This window comes from Aquarana catesbeiana, linkage group LG09 (assembly GCF_042186555.1).
Source record: "Aquarana catesbeiana isolate 2022-GZ linkage group LG09, ASM4218655v1, whole genome shotgun sequence".
NCBI classification, from domain to species: Eukaryota; Metazoa; Chordata; class Amphibia; order Anura; family Ranidae; genus Aquarana; species Aquarana catesbeiana.
Window position 1 is genome coordinate 37,942,844 of NC_133332.1, and position 23,949 is coordinate 37,966,792.

At 44.2% G+C, this 23,949-nt stretch overlaps 1 protein-coding gene and 1 long non-coding RNA gene across 2 annotated transcripts in view; both read right to left on the minus strand.

The window, feature by feature from the left end:
* Positions 1 to 23,949, minus strand: part of LOC141107523 (class I histocompatibility antigen, F10 alpha chain-like) — a 158,794-nt gene that overhangs the window by 28,250 nt on the left and 106,595 nt on the right. The window lies entirely within an intron of this gene.
* Positions 3,369 to 22,581, minus strand: LOC141107524 (uncharacterized). The gene is made up of 3 exons (XR_012235921.1): positions 22,511 to 22,581; positions 5,190 to 5,569; positions 3,369 to 3,861 (listed from the first exon to the last, which is right to left on the minus strand). It is a non-coding gene; the product is annotated as an uncharacterized lncRNA (long non-coding RNA).

Genomic DNA, 23,949 nt, shown 5'->3' on the forward strand with positions numbered 1-23,949 from the left:
TGACCCTTTTTCTTACTGTATTATATGTTATATTCTTCAAAATAAGAAAATAAGGATTATAATGATAATTGCATCATACGGTAAGCTGCAGTTTTTAGACAAAATGTTTATAAATCAGATACGTAAATCAAATACTTTCATACCTGGATTACCTAGATTCAGAAATCAGGTAAAGTGGGTACTGAAACCAATACATTTTGGGAACCACTGCTTACGGTAATTGTAAAAAGGTTATCTTGATGGACAACCAGTGACTGACTTACATGTACATACTGGTACCGCAGCTCTTTCACTCTGTCAGAGTTCCTCTCAAATGGCACCCTGTAAATTTGCTTCATTGTCATCTGATGCTTCTTCAATATGAGGGCTATTGTGGAGATGCTTATAGAGTTGACATTTTGGAATATGGCATTGTCTTGTAGTGTGGATCTGTCTCAATGTGATGGCATTATTTGCAAACATCATGTTACAGATCTCTTGTTCTTGTTGCTCATTGAGAAGTTTTCCCCGGCCACCCGTGCCAGGTTGTCGTCCAATCCTAGACATAGAATTCAAAGGACAACACTCCATTCGTAATTTATACCTTATGTATTCCGTACAGAATGAGTTACCAATGTAATCGTATTGTTGTTTTACTTACAGTAACTTTACCACAATTCTAATGCATCACTGCACAGTGACTGGAATACTACTGTGAGCTGTATCATCAATATTGTAGAAAATAAACTATTCCATACTATTCCATAGTTTATTTTCTACAATATTTTTCTTGTCATTGTTAGTATCATACGTAACATCCCACTGAGGTAAGATACTGTAATACTGTAGGCCTATCACACACACACACACTAAATGAATACGTAAATGAGTAAATAAACATATTTGTTGCTCTATGCACAGTGTCCCGTCCTATACATTATATAATTCCATCATTGACTGACTACATACCTGTTTTCCCTGCGAAAGGTTTGGATGATAGAGAAGACTATAGACCGAGGCACATTAGGCTGCACTCGGCGACCTGCCTCCGCCATTGTGAGGCCATGGTTGATGACATGATCTATAATTGTGGCCTGAATTTCATCAGGGACAGCATAGTGTCTTCGTGCTCTTCGGCCTCTTCCCCCTATTCCACCACCACGCACCCTAACTCCTCTTCCTCTTCCTCGAGCAGGCAGTTTCCCTTGTTCATTTACTTGGCCAGGTGCCTCCATTTTCAGAAATTGTACTGGTCCTGCATGGTCAAGCTCTATATATACATGTTTGGCAGCATTTACAATCATGGACAGCACCTGTCAGGTAACTAAACATACTGTTTGGTCATCTGAGACCAACTCCAACTCCTCCTTTGTTAGTTAAGTTCTAGTTGCACCTGACTGTCAAATGCTGTAATCATTTTATCAAATGTTCCAAGAGATTCATATATGGTATTCATGGTATTATGTTCCTGAATAATTTTGACAATTGAACAGACTATTGTGCATGTGATGACTTAAACAATGAAATGACGCTGACATGTTTTGGAGAGAACAACCATTAGACTGAGAATTGACAATCAGTTTAGATCAACAAGATCTATTCACTTGGAAATTGTGCTAAATGTAGGCTACTTGTACTAAATCATTTGAAAGATGTACTGAGACATTGAGACATGTACTGAGACATTTGCAATTTTGATAAAATGAATGAGAAATTCAATTCAGTTGTGAACAATTGCCAAGTGGTTTGGAGATTTGTCCATGTTGTTTTGAGAATGTCATTTCTGTTTCAAGAAATGAGCCAAAACAATGGAGAAAAACTGTAAATAGAAAAATTATGAAATAAAGTCCATGCAAAGTACTGTGTGTTAAAAGAGTGAATAAGAAATCTTCCTATGCCATAAAACTGTCTTCCACCACACCGACTGTGATTGTGATCCACTCTTATGGAGCCGCACTCACCAAAAAATATTGCCTTGCATTCTCATGCTCAGCATATAGGCAATAACACAGCCCCCTGGGGCTAATCAAGATGAAAGGAACTGTAATCAAGGCGAGTAAAGTTCTTCAATTTATAGCAATACTCATCGTGAGGAGATGTATCCACATGAAAAGATGTATTCACATGAAAATAAACATCTCTTCCAATAGTGAGATACCGTAGAGAAAATTGCCAAGCTGTGGCAGTGTACTATGGTCACGGCGGACCCGGGATGCAGTGTTTAGACCTCACGCTTCCCCTCGTTGGATCCTCAGCAGCGCGAGGTAGTCTCAGCCGACCAGTGCACAGCGTAATACGTCACAAGCAGATGATAGGTTGCCGTACAGCCACGCCTCCGACATGTTTCGTCATATCGACTTCTTCACAGGATTGGCTGTATGGCACGGCAACCTCCCCCTTATACTCCCCGTACCAACTGCTGGCGGAAGTCATAGTAGAGCGCAAGACGTAACTGTACGGAACTAGACGATTACTTTGCACCGGCTGAGGTACTTAATTGCAAATACATCCAGAGAACAATGTCTAACTAAGAGGGACAATAAGTCAGTCAATGACTCACATCAAGTGGGTTTCATTTCCAGCTTTCATTATCAATACAAAAAAATTGAAAACATCTTTAGAAAGCACTGGTACATTTTATGTAGAGACAGGCATTTATGTGACACTTTACCCAGTAGTCCGAGGTTCATTTATAGAAGGGCCCCAAATGTTGGTGATCAAATAGTGAAGAAGATTTTGGATCCACCAAACAGATCAGGCTTACAAATAGATTTGAATGGCTTTTTTTCTTGTAAAAAATGTACCTGCTGCAGGACTATTAGTGTAATCAATAGGGGGGTAATTAGTGTGAGGAATTTAGATCACAAAACATTTGAAATTGACAAATTCATCACTTGCAATTCATCATATGTGGTTTATCTGCTCTGGTGTCCATGCGGATTATACTATGTAGGAAGAACTAAACGACAATTAAAAGTCCGAATAGCTGAGCATTTAACCAACATAAAAAATGGCTTCAAATCTCATAGTGTGTCTCTACATTTTAGGGACAAGCACAATCAGGATCCATCTTTGCTTCAATTTTGTGGGATTGACCATGTTTCCCGCTTCAATTTTGTGGGATTGACCATGTTTCCCCTTCATGGAGGGGATCTAATCAGGTCAGGTCAAAGAAACTAAATGGATCTTTCTTTTAAAAAGCCTTCACCCGAGAGTGTTAAATATAGAGTTGGACCTTAATTGTTTCATTAATAATTTTTGATTCACATTTTTATTTACTTTTTAAGAACACTTTACAGATGTCAGTCTAATCCAGCCTTTAATCATTTGATGCAGCAAAACATTAAATGTAGATATATGAATGGGGTAGGTCAAAAATTCAGAATAAATTCAGATATACAATAGGTTTATTTTAAAATACAAACTCTGGTTCACGTTTAACAAACAACAACATAAAACATCACCCATGGCCAAAAGGCCCCCAGGAGAACATATAGCCAGTTGCATGTACATAAGTTAATATTCACATGAATACCCCAATGCATTTCAACCCATTCTGGTCTTCTTCAGGGGGATTTAGATTCTAGGAAGATATATCAAAAATAAAATTTGACTTAGAGTTTTGGTCAATATACAAAACATTTTGGTACATTATAAATTGTGCAGAAAAAATGTCTCATCATATTTATGGAGGTGTGTTTACCATTAAGTAGATGATGGAGTAAGGATGCATCACGCAAACCAGATTGTTAAAACATTCAAGCTTAGAAATCCCAATGACCACACGTACCTCCTCCATGCCCTCCAGGCAGATCCACCGTCCAACGGACTTACAAGGGGCTACACGCTTGGACCTGGAGGAGAGGACAGGGGACAGGGCACCTGCAATTAGGCATATTAAAAAACCTTACTATTGGATATTCTGGAAGTGTCTAGTGTAGTTGAGCGACTACAGACTGGCCCTTAGTGCAGTAAATGTTGATTCATATTAATTGGACCTTTTATTTTAGTATATGATTTAATAATGAATTAAATGGATTGTAAATTAAATTAATTAGAATTAGTATAAGTGGGATGAATTAAATGGGAATATAATGAATGGGGTATAATGCCCCATTTTTGTCAAAGTGTGAAGGTGAGTGTACTGGGTGTGCAAGGTGTGATGATAGAAAGGGAGTGAAAGTAATATACAAGCATGTTGCAAAACGCTGAAAAATGTAGTGTGAAAAACAAAAACGGTGTTAAAATCGAACCAAAAAGTGGTTAACACTATAATGCCCCGTACACACGGTCGGACTTTGTTCGGACATTCCGACAACAAAATCCTAGGATTTTTTCTGACGGATGTTGGCTCAAACTTGTCTTGCATACACACGGTCACACAAAGTTGCAAGAAAATCCGATCGTTCTGAACGCGGTGACGTAAAACACGTACGTCAGGACTATAAACGGGGAAGTGGCCAATAGCTTTCATCTCTTTATTTATTCTGAGCATGCGTGGCACTTTGTCCGTCGGATTTGTGTACACACGATCGGAATTTCCGACAACGGATTTTGTTGTCGGAAAATTTTATCTCCTGCTCTCCAACTTTGTGTGTCGGAAAATCCGATGGAAAATGTCCGATGGAGCCCACACACGGTCGGAATTTCCGACAACACGCTCCGATCGGACATTTTCCATCGGAAAATCCGACAGTGTGTAGGGGCATATGAGTGTGTGTTAAGTGGAATAGAAAAGACTACTGCGCTACATGTAAATACAGATTAAGGAATTTAAATAGATAAACCCCAGCAAAAATCATTAAAAAGCATGTGAAGGAAATGTTTTAACAAAATCACTAAATGAAACTAGAGCAGCCGCTAAAAGTGGGATACACACACTAAAACAATCAAAATCAAAAAAGGAAAGCAGCGCTGTGAGAATAAATTACTTAGGAGTTAACCTATAAGTGAACAAATTATGAAGTGAAAGTAACCTTGATATGTGTTGATAGGAAATACACAATATGAATTTAGAAATTGATCCCATAAAACATTGATCCCAAAAAAACCAAAAACACAAGAAACAGTCCAAATCTGTGTCCCAAACAGATGGATGGGATGATGTGGGGAGATATGGATAACAATCCCGGTTGACAGGTAGAAGTACAATTGGATAAATTGAAACCTTCACCGCACCACTGTGAGAAATAATGAGAATACGCGCTTACCAGAAGGCAAGTTTATAGGAGCTTGCGACCTTAACCCGGTCGGGGCCTTTCATGGACTGAAAATACCAACGCACCACTTCAGCTTTAAGGTAGGTACACTATCCGTCAGATACCAGGAAATCATTCAATCAGGGAGATGTTACCCTCCAGCTAAAGATGTTTCTCACAGGGGGTATTCCAAAAAAGAAAAGGGCAACATAGCGTAATCCTGCTTAATTGTTTATTAAAAGTAGGTTTAAAATCACACTTACATTTGGTAGATCAAATAGGAGCAAAAATAGCCGGCCAGCTAAAAGCGAACACCCATCCACAGATGGTATCTGCAGCATGTCAGCACGCCCGACGCACGTTTCGTCACACTCTGACGTCGTCTGGGGTGCCTGTGATAGTGAAAAAAATCCATGTATCGGTTAGGCTAAATGAAATAAAAAGTGTTTTGGAGTTGAATTCTGGTGTTGAGGTATTGACAAAACCATATGTATTACAATAATGGGGAAGTGGAGTGGCTATGCTGAATGGTAGTTTTAGAAAGCCCAAATAGGGAAAAGTGTAGAATGATAGGTTCAGAAGAGTACCAATGTCAGCCAGTCTTATGTGTATAAAGGGCTGCCTAGTATTAACTTCTTGAGGTGTATGATAGCGGCATTCCCGGGATCACCTCAGGATCATCTGGGAACTGCCAATTTATAATGTCTTAAGGATTGCCTACAGGTGCCAAACTCCTCCCCGTCACAGACTCCCCCACACATCCACACCGCTATTCTAGCGGCATCTGTGTGGCCCCTCGGCTTTCCGGAAGGCATAAGCCCCGGCGTTCGCCGTCACTTCCGACGCAATTGCATAACGTCACTCGTGTGGGATGACCCGCACGTGCGTGACGTCACCGACAGTCTGGCGGTGATCATGGGACGCCGCCGGCACGCAGGAGGCTCCCCACAGTGGCCCTGGAGATAGGACCCAGCTGTGGGAAACAATGGGGAGAACCGCAAAATAAAAAGTGTCTCCCCCCACGTGTCGGGAAGCCAGATGGAGAGGGGAAAACCCTCTCATTTAATTCATCCCACTTATACTAATTCTAATTAATTTAATTTACAATCCATTTAATTCATTATTAAACCATATACTAAAATGAATAGGTCCAATTAATATGAATCAACATTTATTGCACTAAGGGCCAGTCTGTGGTCGCTCAACTACACTAGACACTTCCAGAATATCCAATAGTAAGGTTTTTTAATATGCCTAATTGCAGGTGCCCTGCCCCTGTCCTCTCCTCCAGGTCCAAGCGTGTGGCCCCTTGTAAGTCCGATGGACGGTGGATCCGCCTGGAGGGCGCGGAGGGGGTACGTGTGGTCATTGGGATTTCTAAGCTTAAATGTTTTTAACAATCTGGTTTGCGTGATGCATCCTTACTCCATCATTTACTTAATGGTAAACACACCTTCATAAATATGATGAGAAATTTTTTTGCACAATTTATAATGTACCAAAATGTTTTGTATATTGACCAAAGTTCTAAGTCAAATTTTATTTTTGATATATCTTCCTAGAATCTAAATCCCCCTAAAGAAGACCAGAATGGGTCGAAATGCATTGGGGTATTCATGTGGATATTAACTTTTGTACATGCAACTGGCTATATGTTCTCCTGGGGGCCTCTTGGCCATGAGTGATGTTTTATGCTGTTGTTTGTTAAACATGAACAAGAGTTTGTATTTTATAATAAACCTATTGTATATCTGAATTTATTCTGAATTTTTGACCTACCCCATTCATATATCTACATTTAATGTTTTGCTGCTTAAAAAACCCCCTGGGGAAACCAACGATTGTATGCATCCTATTTTTGGCTTGTGCATCCCTGGGTACTCTCACACATGTGTTCTATTTTTTTATAATAATTTGATGTCACCTATTGCAATAGTGACTGCAGGACAGTGATTCACTTTATCGGGTTATTATTACTTCAGTATCTTATTATGTTATTTTAAGTATTGTTTTTTTATTATGTAGATTGGGATTCATTTGCCCGTTCAATCAGTGATTGAGGTTTTATGTGAGAATGCTGGGTTGTCAATAAACGTTACGTAATGTGATGTTTGTTTAGTGGGTTCGACTGTACCTAGGATATGGTACAGATTTAAAGATTTAATGGTTTGATACTAAACCTAGCCCTGGTAATAATAATACGAACTCACTATTTGAGTTTAAATGATTTTAAATGCTGTCTTTGGTTATCTACAGTACTATGGTACAGTTGCATCATGCTCATGGGGACACGGGATGTGCGCAGGTGCTCTACTACGACTTCTGCCTGCAGTTGGTACGGGGAGTATAAGGGGGAGGTTGCCGTGCCGTACAGCCAATCCTGTGAAGAAGTCGATATGACGAAACATGTCGGAGGCGTGGCTGTATGGCAACCTATCATCTGCTTGTGACGTGTGAAGTGTTACGCTGTGTACTGGTCGGCTGAGACAACCTTGCGCTGCTGAGGATCCAACGAGGGGAAGGGTGAGGTCTAAACACTGCATCCCGGGTCCGCCGTGACCATAGTACACTGTCACAGCTTGTTACATGAAACTTTCTTTTATGCCTAAATTATTGGAAGAGTGTGAGTACAATGGTTGAAGACCTTGTGTGTGTATTTTAATAAAATTTTCTCTACGGTATCACACTATTGGAAGCATTATTTCTTTTCATGTGGATACATCTCCTCACGATGAGTATTGCTATAAATTGAAGAACTTCACTCGCCTTGATTACAGTTCCTTTCATCTTGATTAGCCCCAGGGGGCTGTGGTACTGCCTATATGCGGAGCATGGGAATGCAAGGCAATATTTTTTGGTGAGTGCGGCTCCATAAGAGTGGATCACAATCACAGTCGATGTGGTGGAAGACAGTTTTATTGCATAGGAAGATTTATTTTATTCACTCTTTTGACACACAGTACTTTGCATGGACTTTTTTTCAGCATTTTTCTATTTAATATTGTACGGACTGTTGTCATCATTATTAACACTATTATTTAACATTGTTTCATCACTTATTCACTTTCTAATTTATTTATGTTTATGAGTTTAATGGTTTCCCGTTCATCATTGGAGGGGGAACTTGGTTGGAATTGTCACAGACATTATATTTATGCATTGTTTGAGTTCACTAGCACTAGTGGGTGATTCATTTCATCCATTTTCATCTGTATTTTTATTTGAATTTGTTTTTTTTTTGGTATCATTGTATCGATGTGATATATAGCGCCACTATTTCTGATTAAAATATCATTTACATACCATTTTTACACAAGTCGGCAGCTTTAGTTAATTTTTGGTTTTGCACAGGAAAGCAGTGATGAATTTTTAAATCTTGTTGCGCGGCACTTGAACACCAATTTTTTAGCACCTGTAAAGCGCCTCAAAAAGTCTCCCTTGCAGCCCCAGTGTGAAAGCCCGAGTGCTTTCACACTGCAGCGGTGTGCTTGCAGAACGTTAGAAAAAGGCCTGCAAGCAGCATCCTTCGGGAGGTGCGAGAGTGGTGAATACACCGTCCCTGCCATTGGAATCAATGCCGAAGCGCTTTGCAGGCGATTTGGCAACAAAGCTTTGCGGGCGCTAACAACCCTTTATTCGGCCACAAGCGGGGGTTAAAAGCACCCCGCTAGCGTCTGAAAAGTGCCGCTATTACAGTGGTAAAGCGCCTCTAAAATTACCAGGGCTTTACCGCTAACCAGTGGCGTAGCGTGGGTTGTCAGCACCCGGGGCAAGGCAAGTAATTTGCACCCCCCCCAACCTGTGGACTTTTAGCTATCCCTGAGTCCCTTCAAATACAACAGTACTGACCTACCTGATTCCTATACTGACCACTACACTGAGAACTACACTGTCCACTACACTACATTGTCCACTACACTGACCACTATACTATACTGACCACTATATTACACTTACCACTACACTGACTACCATACTACACTGTCCACTATACTGACCACTATACTACACTACACTGTCCACTATACCACACTGTCCACTATACTAAACTGTCCACTATACTACATCACACTGACCACTATACTACACTACACTTGACCACCATACTACACTGACCACTATACTACACTATACTGACCACCATACTACACTGTTCACTATACTGACCACTATACTACACTACACTGTCCACTATACTACACTACACTTGACCACCATACTACACTGACCACTATACTACACTATACTGACCACCATACTACACTGTTCACTATACTGACCACTATACTACACTACACTGTCCACTATACTACACTGTCCACTATACTACATTACACTGTCCACTATACTACACTACACTTGACCACCATACTACACTGACCACTATACTACACTATACTGACCACCATACTACACTGTCCACTATACTACATTACACTGTCCACTATACTACACTACACTTGACCACCATACTACACTGACCACTATACTACACTATACTGACCACCATACTACACTGTCCACTATACTACACTATACTGACCACCATACTACACTGTCCACTATACTACACTATACTGACCACCATACTACACTGACCACTATACTACACTGTCCACTATACTACACTGTCCACTATACTATACTACACTGACCACCACACTAACCACTACACTGACCACTATACTACACTACACTGACCACTACACTAACCACTACACTGACCACTATACTACACTGTCCACCATACTACACTGTCCACCATACTACACTGTCCACCATACTACACTGTCCACCATACTACACTGTCCACTACACTGTCCACTATACTACACTATACTGACCACCATACTACACTGTCCACTATACTACACTGTCCACTATATTACACTATACTGACCACCATACTACACTGTCCATTACACTACACTGACCTCCATACTAAACTACACTATACTGACCACTATGCTAACCACTATACTATACTACACTAACCACTATACTATACTACACTAACCACTATACTACACTATACTGTCCACTACACTGCCCCCCATAGTGACCACTACACTGACCTCCATACTATACTACACTACATTGTCCTGCCTACAGTCTCTCTCTCTCGCCCCCCTCCCTCCCCCTCCCAGTAACAAGACTCTCACTCACCTTCTTATCCTGGCTGCATCGATCCGGATGAGGAGGAGAACACAGCGGCGGCTCACTTTCTTCTGTCCTCTGCGCTCTGCTTGCTGCCATGTTCAGTATCCAGCGCCCTGTGATTGGGCGTATGGGGGTCATGTGCGGAGGCGGGACGCCTCACATGACCCCCCATACACCCAATCACAGGGCGCCGGACACTTAACATGGCGGCCGGAGCCCGGGGACACAAAATTAGAAATTAGGAGGAGGCAGCCAGTGACACATACTGGCGCCCCCCTAAATATCGCGCCCGGGGCCACGGCACCCCCTGCACCCCCCACGCTACGCCACTGCCGCTAACGCCCCTGCCCCAGTGTGAAAGTAGCCTATGTATTCACAGCTTTTGCCTTGACACTCAAAGTTCAGCTCAGATGTTTCTCATCCCGTTTCCACTGATCATTCTTGAGATGTTTCTACAATTTGATTGTAGTCCACCTGTGGTAAATTCAGTGGATTGGACATGACTTGGAAAGGCACACACCTGTCTATATAAAGGTCCCACAGTTAACAGTGCATGTCAGTAGACCACTGAGACAGTTTGTATCTGTCAGGGTACCATTGGCGCTAAACCGGGGCGTCGGTGTACGCCTAGGCGCCGGCGCGCCCCGTTGCGTGCTGTTCAGCAAATCCCTGTTGTTCCCGGGCGTCGGCGCGGCGCTAGGGCGCGCGCGGGTTCGCGGCGCTTGTGCGCGCGCGCGTTTGCACGTGCGCGCGTACGGGCGTGCGCGCGTTCGCGATAGCGCCGGTTTGGCGCCAAGGTGCACATAAAAGCCCCCCTGTGCCTCTGACACATTGCTGCTTCGTCTCAGCTTCGTGATTCCTGTATTTGAACCTGATTGCTTGCTACCTATCTGACCCGGCTTGTCTGACCATCCGTCCTGCTCCAATCCGACCCGGCCTGTCTGACTACTCTTATACTACCTGCCTGATACCGTTGCCGATCCCTGCTTGCCTACCGACTCTGCCTCTGCCTGCTGTTTTGCCTGTCTCATATCCTTGCTGATCCGGACCGTCTGACCCTGCTTGTTCCTGCTAGTCCTTGCTGTTGCACCTTCAGCTTCAGCTCCAGAGACCTCTGCATCTCCAAGTGTTCCAGTTGCTGCTTCCAGTCTCACCTGATCTGCAGTCCAGCCATCCCTGCGGGATCTCTCTTCACCTCAGCATCAGAGACTCAGCTCAACAGGCACTCCTACCCCACTGTGCTCAGGAGACCACTGTCCCCACTCCAGTGGCTCCTGAACCAGCGTTGTATGAGAGGTCTTCTCCTACAAGTCAGGCTCTACTACCAGGTACCTAACAGTACGAAGCAGCCATGTCTGAGCCTGCAGGAGATACCTCTTCATTAAAGGAGATATGCACACACCTGGCAGCTCTCACCCAAGCAGTACAAGCCCTTCAGGACAACTATAACCGACTGGAGGGACAAGTTCAGAATCTTGCAGGGGCTAACCCTTCAGCCTACTCTGCACCTGCCGCCCCAACACAGACTGTTCCAGGGCCTTCAGTGGTAATGATTCCGCCTGAACCACAGGTCCCCATTCCTGAAAGGTTCTCCGGAGACCGGGCTAAGTTTCGGGGTTTCCGCAATGCCTGCCAGCTCTTTTTTGCCTTACAGCCTAGAACCTTTTCACTGGAAGCCACTAAAGTTGGATTTGTCATTTCCCTCCTTCAAGGGGAACCACAGACCTGGGCACACCGTTTACTTGAAGGGGACTCTGCTCCAACTCAATCCTTATCCGCTTTCTTCGAAGCCATGGCACATATATATGAGGACCCTCAACAGACTGCCACAGCTGAATCTGCTCTGCTCGCGCTCCAACAAGGCCGCAGACCTGCGGAGGACTATGTTGCTGAATTCAGACGTTGGAGCGCGGACACCCAGTGGAATGACGCGGCTCTGCGTCATCAGTTCCGCATTGGACTGTCTGAAAACCTGAAAGATGAACTTGCTCGAGTTGGTATTCCAAACACCTTGGAGGCCTTGATCACCCTAACCATCCAGATCGATCGTCGCCTCCAAGAACGCCGATCTGAACGAGCAGTTCAACCTAACCGCCAGACCTGGATGACACCACGAGCCCCGATTCCTGCATCCCGCTACTTACCTGTGCCCAGTCCAAATTCAGTCAATATCGCACCGGATACCTCCGAACCAATGCAGCTAGGTCTGATGCGACCTGCCCTGTCCCCCGAAGAACGTGCCCGACGTCGACAGTTAAATCTGTGCCTGTACTGTGGAGGAACCGGGCATTATGTCTATAATTGCCCAATCAGAATGAGTAAGTGTCCATCTCCTATACTTACCAGTCTCTCTGCTTTATCAACAAATGCTACCCATCTTGCCATTCCTCTCTCGTTACAGCTTCAAGAAAGGACACTCCAAGTCAACGCAATTATTGACTCCGGGGCATGCAGCTGCTTTATAGACTTAAACTTTGCCAACCTGCACAACATCCCTTTACGGACTAAAGCCCATGGACTCTCTGTCTTCCTTGCCGATGGCTCCCGCATCAGATCCGGACAAGTGACACAAGAAACCCTGCCATTATCCGCTACAACTTCTTCTCAACACAAGGAATTGCTGATCCTTGACGCCATCACCTCCCCTATGTTTCCCATTATCCTGGGGATTCCCTGGCTACAGGCCCACAATCCACACATCCATTGGGCATCTGGAGAAGTAAAATTTCTGTCATCCTACTGCCAGGAACACTGTCTGGCGAAAGATTCGGATCCCCAAGCTACCCTGCTTTGCCTGGACTCCGACCAGACAAATCGTCAGGCCATTCCCAAACACTATCATGACTACATAGATGTCTTCAGCAAGAAGGGGGCAGATTCTCTTCCACCTCATCGTCCCTACGATTGCCCCATCGAATTGCTGCCAGGATCCGAAATTCCCTTTGGGCGCATCTTTCCTCTATCTGAAAAGGAACAAGAAGTATTGAAAACATATATAGATGAAAACTTGGCCAAAGGGTTTATTCGTCATTCTACTTCTCCAGCAGGTGCGGGAATATTCTTTGTTACTAAGAAAGACAAATCTCTCCGCCCGTGTATTGACTACCGAGAATTGAATAAAATCACGGTCAAAAATCGGTATCCCCTACCTTTGATACCTGAACTGTTCCAGAAATTAAGGACTGCCGTCATTTTTTCTAAACTTGATCTGAGGGGGGCCTATAATCTGATCCGCATTCAGGCTGGGCATGAGTGGAAAACAGCTTTTCGGACCCGATTCGGGCATTATGAATATTTAGTCATGCCTTTTGGACTCTGCAATGCCCCTGCGACCTTTCAACACCTAATTAATGATGTGCTCAGAGACTTCCTAGATCTGTTTGTGATCGCATATCTGGACGATATTTTGATCTTTTCTGAATCCCTAGATCTCCATCGGAAACATGTTTGCCAAGTGTTGGGTCGTCTCCGCTTACACAGACTTTATGTAAAGGCGGAGAAATGCGAGTTTGAGCAACAGAGCATCCAATTCCTGGGCTTGATTATCTCCTCAACTGGCATCAAGATGGACCCACAGAAGGTTTCTGCCGTTCTGGACTGGCCGATACCCCTGGACAAAAAAGGGGTTCAGCGATTCATCGGGTTCGCAAACTTTTACAGAAAGTTTATCAAGGGTTTCTCTGCAATAATCGCACCAATCACACAACTAACCAAACAGAATACCCGTTTTTTCTGGAATCACCTAGCCCAAGAGGCTTTTGAGAACCTCAAGAGACTTTTTACCTCAGCACCTATTCTCAGTCACCCTGAACCTTCCTTGCCATTCATTTTAGAAGTGGACGCTTCAGAGATAGCGGTCGGTGCGATTCTCTCGCAACGAAAGGGCAGTAAGGATGTTATGCATCCCGTAGGTTTCTTCTCCCGAAAACTCTCCTCTGCGGAGAGAAACTATGATGTCGGTGATCGGGAGCTTCTTGCCATCAAGACTGCATTAGAGGAGTGGAGGTACCTGTTGGAGGGGGCTGTGCATCCAGTGCTAATTTATACTGATCACAAAAATCTAGAATATCTACGATCTGCTAAAAGACTAAGACCCCGTCAAGCCCGTTGGGCACTGTTTTTCTCACGCTTTTCCTTCCACATTACGTATCGGCCAGGTTCAAAAAATGTCAAACCAGACGCATTATCACGGATGCATGACAACCCAAAGGATTTATCTGTGCCGGACACCATTTTACCTGCAAACAATTTTTTGCTTATACAAACTGATCTTCTCTCTCAGATTAAGGAAGCATCCTCTGAATCAGCCAAACCCTCAGGGTTTACCTTAAGTAGCAAGGATGGACTGTTCTGGAAAGGTAGCCAAATTTTTGTCCCTGAGGAGGTTCGGGTCAAGGTCCTGGCACTCCTTCACGATCACCCACTGGCAGGTCACTTTGGTGTTCGTAAAACTCTGGAATTGGTACAGCGTACCTTCTGGTGGCCCAATCTTAAGGACTTTTGTGAGAGATATGTCAAGTCTTGCCCTATCTGTACCCAGAATAAGACGTCCAGGAGTAAAGCTTGGGGCCTGTTAAAACCTTTACCAGTACCCGATAGGCCTTGGAAGATGATATCCATGGACTTTGTTGTAGAGCTTCCATGTTCAGAGGGGTGTTCTGCTATTTTCGTGGTAGTAGACCGTTTTACCAAGATGGCCCACTTTCTTCCATTAAAAGGAACTCCGTCAGCTATGGAAACGGCTCACATCTTCATTAAGGAAATTATTAGACTCCACGGAATCCCTGTAAACATAACCTCTGACAGAGGGGTACAATTTACCTCACGTTTCTGGAGGGCCCTGTGTGAGTCTTTGAAAATTAAACTGGCCTTGTCCTCGGCCTATCACCCTCAGACCAATGGCCAGACGGAGAGGACCAATCAGACTCTTGAACAGTATATCAGATGCTTTACTTCTTTTTCACAAGATGATTGGGTATCCTTGCTGCCGTTGGCAGAATTTGCCTACAACAACGCCAAACATTCAGCCACCGGTCAATCCCCCTTTTTCGCTAATTATGGTTTCCATCTAACCTTTTTACCCGATTTCCTTCCAGAGTCCTCAGTTCCGGCAGTACAGAGTACGGTAGACTTCATCAACCATAACAACCAGATGTTGCAGGAAGCAGTATCTAAGGCTCAGGCGGACAGCAAGAGGATCTTTGACCGGAAGAGAAGAGGGGAGTTGAAGCTTCAGCTTGGCGATCAGGTATGGCTATCTACAAGTAATATCAAACTAGCATGTCCCTCTAAAAAGCTGGCACCTAGATTTATGGGACCATTTCCGGTTAAAAGAAAGATAAATGAAGTGTCGTATGAACTTACCTTGCCTGACTCTCTTAAAATACACCCCGTGTTTTATGTGTCATTGCTCAAACCTGCTGTACCTGATCCCTTCCCCGGTAGAGCTAGACCTCCTGAACCTATTATGATTGATGGCAACGAGGAATTTGAGGTCGAGGCTATCCTTGATTGCAGGAAAAGACAAGGGCAGATCCAGTTCCTGGTTAAGTGGAAGGGCTACGGCCCAGAAAGTAATTCATGGGAACCTGAAAGTAATGTACATGCCAGGCGTTTAGTACGAACCTATTTTTCTAACCATCCAGAAAAGAAGAGGCTTTTGGGCACCCGGAGGTTGCCCCTTGGGGGGGGGCAATGTCAGGGTACCATTGGCGCTGAACCGGGGCGTCGGTGTACGCCTAGGCGCCGGCGCGCCCCGTTGCGTGCTGTTCAGCAAATCCCTGTTGTTCCCGGGCGTCGGCGCGGCGCTAGGGCGCGCGCGGGTTCGCGGCGCTTGTGCGCGCGCGCGTGTGCACGTGTTCGCGATAGCGCCGGTTTGGCGCCAAGGTGCACATAAAAGCCCCCCTGTGCCTCTGACACATTGCTGCTTCGTCTCAGCTTCGTGATTCCTGTATTTGAACCTGATTGCTTGCTACCTATCTGACCCGGCTTGTCTGACCATCCGTCCTGCTCCAATCCGACCCGGCCTGTCTGACTACTCTTATACTACCTGCCTGATACCGTTGCCGATCCCTGCTTGCCTACCGACTCTGCCTCTGCCTGCTGTTTTGCCTGTCTCATATCCTTGCTGATCCGGACCGTCTGACCCTGCTTGTTCCTGCTAGTCCTTGCTGTTGCACCTTCAGCTTCAGCTCCAGAGACCTCTGCATCTCCAAGTGTTCCAGTTGCTGCTTCCAGTCTCACCTGATCTGCAGTCCAGCCATCCCTGCGGGATCTCTCTTCACCTCAGCATCAGAGACTCAGCTCAACAGGCACTCCTACCCCACTGTGCTCAGGAGACCACTGTCCCCACTCCAGTGGCTCCTGAACCAGCGTTGTATGAGAGGTCTTCTCCTACAAGTCAGGCTCTACTACCAGGTACCTAACAGTATCGAGGCCAAGATCTGGGGAAGGGTATAGAAAAATGTCTGCAGCATTCAAGGTCCCAATGAGCACAGTGGCCTTCATCATCCGTGAATGGATGAAGTTTGGAACCACCAGGACTCTTCCTAGAGCGAGCCGCCCGGTCAAACTGAGTGATCGGGGGAGAAGTGTCTTAGTCAGGGAGGTGACCAAGAACCGATGGCCATTCTGACAGCGCTCCATTGTTTCTCTGTGGAGGGAGGAGGACCTTCCAGAAGAACAACCTTCTCTGCAGCACTCCACCAATCAGGCCTGTATGGTAGAGTGGCCAGATGGAAGCCACTCCTCAGTAAAAAGGCACATGACAGCCTGCCTTGAGTTTGCCAAAAGGCACCTGAAGGACTCTCAGACCATGAGAAACAAGATTCTCTGGTATGAGGAGACAAAAATCAAACTCTTTGGCCTGAATGGCAAGCGCCATATCTGGAGGAAAACAGGCACCGCTCGTCACCTGGCCAATACCATCTCTACAGTGAAGCATGGTGGTGGCAGCATCATGCTGTGGAGATTTTTTTTTAGCGTCAGGAACTGGGAGGCTAGTCCGGATCGAGGAAAAGATGAATGCAGCAATATATGAGATATTCTTAATGAATACAGAGCACTCTGGACCTCAGACTGGTGCGAAGGTTCATTTTCGAACAGGACAACATCCCCAAGCACACAGCCAAGATATCAAAAGGAGTGGCTACAGGACAACTCTGACTGTCCTTGAGTGGCCCAGCCAGAGCCCAGACTTGAACCCGATTGAACATCTCTGGAGAGGTCTGAAAATGGCTGTGCACCAATGCTTCCCATCCAACCTGATGGAGCTTGAGAGGTCCTGCAAAGAAGAATGGGAGAAACTGCCATAAAATAAGTGTGCCAAGCGTGTAGCATCATCCTCAAAAAGACTTGAGGCTGTAATTGGTGCCAAAAGGTGCTTGAGGATTGAGCAAAGGCTGTGAATACTTATGTACATGTGATTTGTTTTGTTTTTTATTTAATAAATTTGCAAAGATTTCAAACTTCTTTTACGTTGTCATTATGGCATATTGTTTGTAGAATTTTAGGGAAAATAATGAATCCATTTTGGAATAAGGCTGTAACATAACAAAATGTGGAAAAAGTGAGGCACTGTGAATACTTTCTGGATGCACATTATAAGAGGATCGTACACATACAGAGACAACTGTTCAATCATTTGTCAGGATCTTTCCTCCCTTCCTGCCCAGTCCAAATTTCAGCTTCCAGTGCTATCACATTGAATGGCAATTGTGCCATTTTTCCCACAAATAGAGCTTTCTTTTGGTGGTATTTGATCACCATTTGGGTTTTTTTTCTTTTTTTTGCACTACACATAAAAAAAAGACCAAAATTTTTGAAGAAAAAAAAGTTTGTCCCTTTTACAAAACTTTGCAAATAAGTAATCTTTCTGCTGATGAGGCTGTACTGATTGGCACCAATGATGAGACACTTATATGCAGCACTGATAAGCAGCACTGATAGGCACTGATAGGTGGTGGCATTGATGGGCACAGAGTGCCATCCCTGGTGGGCTCTGGTGGGCTTACCTGGTGGTCATGGGTGGGCATCCTCGGGGGATGCACTGATAATCAGTGCAGACCCCCTGTTGGGAGAGCAGCTGATCAGCTCTCCTCTACTCATGCCTGTCAGTGCGAGTAGAAGAAAAGCCGATACATGGCTTTTCCTGTTTACACTATGATCAGTTGATTGGACACAGCTGATCACATGGTAAAGAGCCTACGTCATAGGGTCTTTACCTAGATTGGAGATGCGGTGTGTCAGAGTGACACCACAGATCTCGGCTAATCCTGCTGGACGTCACATGACACCCAGTCAATATAATAGAACCACTTTATGGCCGTCATTATGCTATATGGCGGGCGGGAGGTGATTAAGAAAGAATACATTTTATGCCTCCAGAGTGGATGATTTTGCAATTTGGCAGATCAATGTTACCCCAAAGATCTTATTCTGGAAGCTGAACTCCAGCAAAACTATACACACAGGTGATACATTATCCATATAAGGGAAATATTTTACCTGCTAAAGAATTTTCCTCTCTCTCCATCATCCCTGAGATTTACACAACCCCCTGCCTGGAAGATAAGGTACCTGATATTTCTCTGCTTTAGTTATATAACATTTAGGCCCCTTTCACACTGGGGCAGCGTCGGCGGTAAAACGGCACTATTTTTAGCACCGCTTTACTGTTGTTTTAGCGGCAGTATTTGGCAGCTAGAGGTGCTCTTTTACCTCCGCTAGCGGCCGAAAAAGGGTTAAAAATCAGCCGAGAAAGGGTTAAAACCACCGCAAAGTGCTGCTACAGCAGCGCTATGCCAGCGGTATAGCCGTGCTGCCCCATTGATTTCAATGGGCAACAGCAGTTTAGGAGTGGTGTATACACCGCTCCTTCACCGCTCCAAAGATGCTGCTAGCAGGACTTTTTTCCCCATCCTGCCAGTGCACCGCTCCAGTGTGAAAGCCCTCGGGGCTTTCACATTGGAGACAAAGCAGTGGCTCTTTCAGGGTGCTTTGCAGGCGCTATTTTAGCTCTGTAGCACCTGCAAAGCACCCCAGTGTGAAAGGGGTCTTAGAGAGCTGATTCCAATCCCCAGCCCAAGACTGGAAAGTGAAAGGAGAGGCAGCAAACTGATGAGCTTCATCTCTATCACTCTGCTCTCTCCTCCTACTAGCATGCTATTTGTTAACACATACGTATTGTAGCACAGCTGACTGTCTCCTTGTGCCTCTCCCAGTCTGAGCTCTTCTTCAAGAGGCTGATACCAAGTCAAATTAAGGTACTTGCACTGTTTGAATTAAAAAAACATATTTTAGGTTGTAATTATGAATACAGAGCTGCATTGATCTGTGTCTAGCGTTCCACTTTAGTAAATACATATACATTTCCCATACAGGACAAAGAAACAGGTTCACTTAATCACTTGCCTACCGGGCACTTTTACCCCCTTCCTGCCCAGGCCAATTTTCAGCTTTCAGGGCTTTCACATTTTGAATGACAATTACGGACATACAACACTGTACACAAATGATTTTTTTTTTCATTTTCTTTACACAAATAGAGCTTTCATTTGGTGGTATTTAATCACTACTGGGTTTTTTATTTAAAAAAAAAAAATTTTAGTTTCTCTCAGTACATTTTGTAAATAAGTAATTTTTCTCCTTAACGGATATGCGCTTATGGGGCAGCACTGGTGGGCACTGATAGACCGCACAGATAAGCGGCACTGATTGACATCACTAAAGGGCACTGATTGTTGTCATTGATGGGCTTTACTGTAATCAGGACACAGATGACCAGTGCCCTGATTACATGCCTGGGTGTGCCCTGTGAGGAGATACCGCTGATCGGCTCGCCACACTCTGTCAGCGTGAAGCAATGAGAGTCGATCACTGGCACTTCCGTGTTTACATGTGACCACATGGTTAAAGAGCTGCGTGATCGGCTCTTTACAGGAGATCGGGGCTGCACCGTGTCCTGGCAACATGGCGTGACCCCGATCACCCGCGTTCTGGGCGCTGTCATATGACGTCCACCCAGAGTGAGAGCCGCATCGCTCCTCCATCTTTTGGCGGTGGGCGGGTGGCAAGTGGTTAAAGCCCAACTCCAGGCAACTAAAAAATTACCCCTTGCGGAGGGATTGTGCCCATGCTGCAAGATTTAGTTGCTTGTTTAGGTCTAGAGGAACAATAAAATAAGATTTACTTACCTGACCCTCCACTCCTCCCTGCTGTTAAACCCGTCCCTCCAGTGTCTTCAGTCCCATGCTCTAGCAGTCTAGAATCCTGAAGTCATCAGACCAATGCAGGGTCCATAGCCCTGCAATGGGCATGAAGACCCAGAGGTACAGTCCATCGCCAGAGCGTGGGGAAGCACGATCTTCCAGGGAAGCAAATGATTAAGTAAAAGTGTTTCTCTTCTCCTGTAGATAAAGCAAGTAACCCTTGCAGAGCGGGCACAGCCACACCTCAAGGGATCATTTCACATTTTCCTGGAGTTGGATTCTTTCACACCCCTCAGCCACCCCAACCTTCTCTCCCGGTAACAGCAGCTATTTGCTGGGAAAACCCAATCTAGCTGGTTGTTCTCCATGAAGGAAATCGCTCACTCAGGGTAGTTGAACCTGATTTAAAATGTGTCCAAACACATAAATCTCTTCATATCTGTCACATCTGTCTAGACTGGGTGATGATTATTTTAGGTTGATGGCACAGAGAGAAATATTGAGGTTGTTATTGCTGAACTCACTTGAAAATGCAAGTTCCCTGGCTGTCATGCTGATCTAATGTTCTAATATGTCCTGAGCTGATGACCCAGAACAATATGCAGATCAGTTTTATTTTCATTCTTACTTCACTTGCTACATGCTTCTTCTGAGTCAATGGTTCTGAAAGTATTAAATCCCAGAAAATCTGAATTTTGGAAAGAGGTCAGCAATGTCAGCCATAGTAATTCTCTTTCCACAGGTTTCTTTCGAGGTTGGCCATACATAGTAGGATGTGATTGTACAGACTTATCCTTTAGATTTCATTAGCCAGACATGAGCACTGATTACTTACTGCATGTTGGACCCTTTCCCCATTACACCCCATAAACAGCACAATGCAGCCCCATCCCTGTGGAATCACGATTATCGGGTGAGATTGTAGCACTGCTCCCCAGAGATCCCCTGTATTATGCATCAATCCCTATCCATGTATATAGAGAGTAAGGGCATATGTAAAATACAGCCCCAATTTTCAGCACCATCGGGAGGGTTTTACAAACAGTCCCAACTGCTGGAAATGTATGAAAATGTCAAAAGCTGAATGTCGGCTTAAAGACAGAAGTGATCCGGCAGCTTCTATGGACCCCCGATATGTGTGACTCCCCCCCACCATGTTTCCCAGGCTCCACTAATCCACCTCTGGGCCTGGAACCCACATGGCAGGTGTCACCAAGTAGAGGGGTGGGAGAAAAGAGAGCACCTATTTGTTGATCTCCTCTAGACAGTAAGAACCCAGAAGTAACATTTTTCACTTCCGGTTGTCACTTTTCCCAGCAGTTCTGGCCACAGAAAAAGCTAATGAAGCACAATATACACTCTGTTATCTTCAGACGTGCAGGGGAAACATCAGGGGTCTAAAAGACTGCGGATGTCTCATTAAAGAGACCCTGTTGAAATAAATATACTATCACATAGGGGGCGATTTGTTCCCTTTGTGATAACGATAAGGTTACATGAAAAAAAAGCACGTAAAACTTTATCCACCAGTTGTTTTTGTGTTTTTTGCACACATCTAAAAAAAAATTTCTGCCTGAAGATCACATAATATATTTTCTGAGAGCAAAGACCCTGGAGAATATAATGATGGTAGTTACAATTTTTTTATGTCTCACAATATTAGCTCCACCGTTTACAAAGTACAAATTTTCAATAAAACATATACTAAAGTTAATTTTAGAGCACACAAGCACAATATAATGCTCAGTTTATAAGTAAAATAGAAAATATGAGGGTGTTCTGAGTAAAGAGATACCCTAAAGTTATGTCTGGTGGGGAAATAAACTTTGCTACCCAAGACTTTTCCATACAGGCAACGCATTAAAGTAGAAGTCCAGCCTAATACTAAAAATCGCTACATCTACAGAGAACCACGATCTAACACTAACCTATCTAGCCCTGTAAAGAAGAAATCAGTATACATACCTTTTTTTAAAGGTGATCCAGTCCAGTCTTCAGCGGCGGAAGCTCTGCAGAGGAGAGAGTTGACAATGGCTGTGAAATGAATGGGAAGTGATGTTAACCACTTCAGCCCCGGAAGGATTTACCCCCTTCCTGACCAGAGCACTTTTTACAATTCGGCACTGCGTCGCTTTAACTGCTAATTGCGCGGTCATGCAATGCTCTACCCAAACGAAATTTGCGTCCTTTTCTTCCCACAAATAGAGCTTTCTTTTGATGGTATTTGATCACCTCTGCCGTTTTTATTTTTTGCGCTATAAACGGAAAAAGACTGAAAATTTTGAAAAAAAATGATATTTTCTACTTTTTGTTATAAAAAAAATCCAATAAACTAAATTTTAGTCATACATTTAGGCCAAAATGTATTCGGCCACATGTCTTTGGTAAAAAAAATGTCAATAAGCGTATATTTATTGGTTTGCGCAAAAGTTATAGCGTCTACAAACTAGGGTACATTTTCTGTAATTTACACAGCTTTTAGTTTATGACTGCCTATGTCATTTCTTGAGGTGCTAAAATGGCAGGGCAGTACAAACCCCCCCCAAATGACCCCATTTTGGAAAGTAGACACCCCAAGGAAATTGCTGAGAGGCATGTTGAGCCCATTGAATATTTATTTTTTTTGTCCCAAGTGATTGAATAATGACAAAAAAAAAAAAAAAAAAAAAAATTTACAAAAAGTTGTCACTAAATGATATATTGCTCACATAGGCCATGGGCATATGTGGAATTGCACCCCAAAATACATTCAGCTGCTTCTCCTGAGTACGGGGATACCACATGTGTGAGACTTTTTGGGAGCCTAGCCGCGTACGGGGCCCCGAAAACCCAGCACCACCTTCAGGATTTCTAAGGGCATACATTTTTGATTTCACTCCTCACTACCTATCACAGTTTTGAAGGCCATAAAATGCCAAGATGGCACAACCCCCCCCCAAATGACCCCATTTTGGAAAGTAGACACCCCAAGCTATTTGCTGAGAGGCATGGTGAGTATTTTGCAGCTCTCATTTGTTTTTGAAAATGAAGAAAGACCAGAAAAAAAATTTTTTTTTTTTCTTTTTTCAATTTTCAAAACCTTGTGACAAAAAGTGAGGTCTGCAAAATACTCACTATACCTCTCAGCAAATAGCTTGGGGTGTCTACTTTCCAAAATGGGGTCATTTGGGGGGGTTTTGTGCCACCTGGGCTTTCCATGGCCTCCGAAACTGTGATAGGCAGTGAAGAGTGAAATCAAAAATTTACGGCCTTAGAAAGCCTGAAGGCGGTTCTTGGTTTTCGGGGTCCCGTACGCGGCTAGGCTCCCAAAAAGTCCCACACATGTGGTATCCCCGTACTCAGGAGAAGCAACAGAATTTATTTTGGGGTGTAATTTCACAAATCCCCATGGCATGTTTGAGCAA